The 4,977-nt window shown below is 43.8% G+C and overlaps 1 long non-coding RNA gene across 1 annotated transcript; it reads right to left on the reverse strand.

The window, feature by feature from the left end:
• Positions 1-1,988: 1,988 nt before the first annotated feature.
• Positions 1,989-4,687, reverse strand: LOC118476350 (uncharacterized). The gene is made up of 2 exons (XR_004856316.1): positions 4,330-4,687; positions 1,989-2,423 (listed from the first exon to the last, which is right to left on the reverse strand). It is a non-coding gene; the product is annotated as an uncharacterized lncRNA (long non-coding RNA).
• Positions 4,688-4,977: the final 290 nt, after the last annotated feature.

Here is a 4,977-nt window from a genome sequence, read left to right on the forward strand (position 1 = left end):
CTGTTGAGCCGAACCCCATTGAAAAACTTCGGCTGACTTTAGTATTTCAAAGAACGGTAGATTCCTCTCTGCTGATCTTGTTATAAATCTATTTAGCGATGCCAGCCTTCCTGCCAATCGTTGAGCCCCCTTCTTTGAATTTGGCGGTTCCATCCGAAGGATAGCTTCGATCTTACTTGGGTTAGCTTCGATACCCTTTGTTGATACCAGAGAACCAAGAAACTTGCCCTTCTTTACTCCGAAAACACACTTTTCTGGATTTAACTTGAGACCAGCCTGTTTGAAATTGGCAAACGTCTTTTGCAAATCGACAATATGATTTTCTTATTTTGTGCTTTTTACTATGATGTCATCAACATAAGTTAGCACATTCCTGCCTATTTGAGACTGAAGAACATTGGCAGTCATTCTGCTGAAGCTTTCTCCAGCATTTTTGAGCCCCTCGGGCATCCGAAGGTAGCAATAGGTACCACTGGGAGTTATGGAACTTGTCTTTGGCTCATCCTCTTTTTTCATCCAGATTTGGTGATAACATGAGTAACAGTCTAATAAGCTCATGAGCTCTGAAGAAGCTGCTGCATCTACAAGGGATTCTATTCTTGGTAAGGGGAATTCATCCTTTAGACATGCCTTGTTGAGGTCTGTAAAATCAATGCACATTCTCCACTTCCCATTGGCCTTTTTTACCATAACAGTGTTAGCCAGCCACTCTAGATATGTTACTTCCCTAATAACACCGGCACTGAGAAGCCTCTTTACTTCATTTCGTGTACCTTCAGCTTTATCCTCAAACATTTTCTGAAGTCTTTGTTTTCTTGGCCTGGAAGATGGATCCACATTGAGTGAATGCTCAATGACATCTCTATTAACACCACAAAGATCGTTAGCTGTCCAAGCGAAGACATCTTTGTTGTTGAACAAAAACCTTAGCAGAGTCTTTTCTTGTTCACCAGATAACTGAGATCCCAGCAGTACCTTTTGATCTGCTATGTCTTCACATAGGAGCATAGGCTTCAGTTGATCTGCCGAAACAACCTTCTCTCTTTTGTGTTTATATTGCTGACAGGCTTCAGCTCCATCTATGTTATGGATAGCCTTTGAATCCGTCCAACTCCCTTCAGCCCTCCTGGCGGCTTCTTGACTCCCATGAACAGCAATAGGCCCTTGTTCCGAAGGTATCTTCATGCATAAGTATGCTGGATGGAGTATTGCTTCGAAGGCATTAAGCGTCCCTCGACCAATGATTGCGTTGTATGGGTACTCCATGTCAACAATGTCAAAGACAACTTGTTCAGTTCTTGTGTTGTGGACGTAACCGAAGGTAACTGACATTGTTATTTTGCCAAGTGCCACAATCCGTCATCCTCCGAAGCCACAAAGAGGGTGTGTTGCATCATGTATCTTGTCTTCTATCTCTTGCATCTGTCTGAAAGCCTTTGCAAAGATGATGTCTGCTGCACTGCTTGTGTCAACCGGAACATTATGGACCAAAAATCCCTTGATAACACAAGATATAACCATGGCATCATTGTGAGGATAATCTTTAAGCTGAAGATCTTCCTGGGAGAAGGTAATTGGGATGTGAGACCACTTGGATCTGATGAAGGTTCCTTGCATCCCAACATGCTGCACTCTTCTTTGTGCTTCCTTCTTTTGCTTCTTGTTAGCTGGTTCTGAGCTTGAACCACCTGTGATTGGGAGCACCAGCTTTGTGACCGAAGGTGCCACAACTTGGCTATTGTATGAAGCCATCGTCACAACAGTGGAATTGAGTTCACCGGAGGTGGGCACCAATGTTGGTCACTTGTTCTCAAAAGCTATAAATCAAGAACAAGGCAACACAAATGTTAATGGTTAAAGACCTTCGTCCTTCACACATTATCTCCTTTAGGATATAATGATCTTCAGACGAAGGTCATGAAGGACGTACCTTCATCATTTCAATATGCAAAGATATAAACAGAAACATATGAAACGCAAAAAGAGTATGAATAATCATTTTAAATCATTAGACTATTCACATTATCATTATATAATCGTGAACAAACATCAATGATATTTAAATTACATTTGTACCTTCGCTTGATAGAAGGTAAAGATCCAGGAGTGACGCGTGAGTGATTACAAGTCAGCGTGAACAGTACGGGGTTACTGTTCATCTATTTATAGGCACCAGACACAGCCCGAAAAAAATTACATTCGTGTCCTTGATAACTAATCATAACCATAATACAAATTATCAGGGACTATGTGGTCTTTTCCTCTTTAAGTCGGTGCCATCCTTCGTCTTAAGCATGTCATCATGCAGAAGCTCTTTCAATTGTAGCTTCGGCATATATCTTCATGTCGTATCTGCTTGTGTATCGTCTTGTCGAAGGTGTTTTTGCTTGGAGGACCTTCGACGAAGAAGAAGGCCCCCAACACTGAGCATTGCGTTTAATAAGTTGGCCAAATTTTATTAGTAGTTACTAAATGTAAGTAGATACCAAACCAGAATAATAATAGATCAAAATTAATAATAAATCCCAATGCGATGCAAAAGACAAATTGAATTTAGTTCCATAATTTAATCATGTGAGAGTCCTGAGCTGCTCATGACCGCAAGCACGACTAGTATACCAGTTTTACACTCTGTAGAGGTTGTACCCTATACCCACAAGTCGTGTATCCCATGCTGCTTGGGTTTGCAAGGCCCTTAGACACTGCCGAGGTGAATGGATAGGGATCCACTATGAGGCCTTTACAAGGTTCCACTAGCTTCAGAAAATCCGCTACAGTTCAAGGAAGAGTAATGCAGGAATCCCCTGTCTGACCGCCATCGCAGCAAAATCAACCCGGGAACCTCCCTACATGCCTAATCCCCTACTGCCCTTGCCCCTATCGGGTAAGGTAGTCCTCCACTAGCTTTCCTAGTAAGTCAGCCAAGGGCGTCCCATTCCACCCTTGTGGTGGCACGTGTTTCTCAAGTTAAGCTTCATGTTATAATTAAAATAATAGTCTTATCATGAGCAGAAATAGAACAATAATAAAGAATAATCATGTGTAATAGTTATCTCAACACCCAAAACTATGTATAGCAATAGCAATGACTACCCAAAAATTCAGGGGTAAACAAGGTGAAAAGATAACCAGACTAGGGCGACCTATTGGGTCCCATCAAAATTAAGCCTATGCATGAATAAATGATTATAAAGAACATTATTGGGTAATAAAAGTGGTCAAGGGCACAACTTGCCTTCAATGAGCTCATGCTCATCAACTTCTACCTACTGAACAATCGGATCCTCGGCCACTTGCTCTTCTACTCGCCACAATACAAACAAGCATAGTACAAGGGAGAAATTAACATCACACCAAACATGTATACAAAACACATATTAATAATCTACACATTAAAACGAGATAATAGGAAAAAAATCACTAAATTCAGAGTTACGGATTTCGAGTTATAAATTTTGGAAGGTTTTATGTGTTTGGTAAAAGATTAATTAAGTGATCAAATTTAATATGAGTTTCATGTTAAAATAGTGTTACCAGTTGATAGATAGTATTAATACAAAATTATAGGAACTGGAGTGGATCAATTTGGACTTAAAATGAATTAAATATGAATTATACAAGTTTCTGGAATTATATTTGTATTAAAAATCAATTTCTATAATAATTTATCTAATTTCTTTGATCACTGGACTGCGCGCACAAAAACAGAGAACTACAGGGGCTGCTACGTAAAAAGTTCATGACTCAGAGTACGCCAGCGATGGACTGCGAGTTCATTAGATGGTTCTCAAGGGTCTCTTAAGCAAAATAGTCACGACTGGGGGTCTATAGGCACCCACGGGCCACAAGATCAGAGATCGAGGACCCGGATTAAGTCACGAAGCGGTACGTCCCACAGACCACCGGATCGAATATCTAAGGCCACGATTTTATTAGGCTGGATCTGCTTACATCCGTCCGATCTAATCCAAGGGTCACGATCTAATCACGAAGGGATACATATACTTTCTAATCGGGACCGTGAATCATGCAATCGATGGCGTGGATTTTAAATGTCCTAGATTGCGCTGGGTCTGTTTGTTCGTGATCCGATGGCTCAGGACGAATCACGCGAAGGGTTATTGTGACGTCTAATCTACACCGCCCAAAACCGGATGGACGACCGAGGGATCCCATTCTCCCTCCCAGCCAACCGTGGCGGCGCCGCCCGATGTCGCGGTGGTTCCAAACCGGAGTTTCCCCCATCACGCACGGTAGGGCGCTAATCCCTAATTCTAACCGCACTATGCCACACCAAGGAAAGGATGGACAAAAGGGTGCACTTATTACCTTGGTATGGAGCACGAGTGACACTATCCGCGCAACGGCGCGGCTCTGCGGCAAGCTTCAACTACGGCGAGGAATTCCACACGCCCAAGGGCACGATTGTCCGAGAAACGGGTCTGAGTGACTTCCCCCTGCGTTCAGGCGAGATTCTGTGGCTCCAATCAGGCACTCGACGACGGTGGGGGCGAGTAGCTACGAGGCGGCTGCGTCGTCTCTCAATGGCGGAGTATGACACGGTCTCTGCAGTTGCTGGCGAGGGTTCCCTATCTAAGTGCTTAAGTGGCCCACAATGAAAACAGGGGCAACCACATTTGTAGCCACGGCGTGCGCGAGTCCGCGCAAGGATGTGACAACGGCAGCGCGACATTTGCGATGAGCTAATGGCTTGTGGACGGGGTGGGAGGACCTGACGTGTGGGGGCCACAGTCAGCGCACAGCGTTCGCAGTCGAGGACGGCGGAAGAGACGTGCCCAGCCACTGCCCACGTGGACCTGCGTGTCGGCGCCGCGGCGTGCGTAAGGTGCCTGGGCCATGCGAGAGATCCTTCTTGGGACGGATGGAGCGAAATCGGCCCATGAGGCCGTTTTCTTTTTATTTTATTTTTCTTTTTCCTTTTCCTTTCCAATTTTTTATTTGGATTTCTTTTCAACT

Source organism: Zea mays, chromosome 2 (assembly GCF_902167145.1).
Source record: "Zea mays cultivar B73 chromosome 2, Zm-B73-REFERENCE-NAM-5.0, whole genome shotgun sequence".
In the NCBI taxonomy this organism is placed as follows: Eukaryota; Viridiplantae; Streptophyta; class Magnoliopsida; order Poales; family Poaceae; genus Zea; species Zea mays.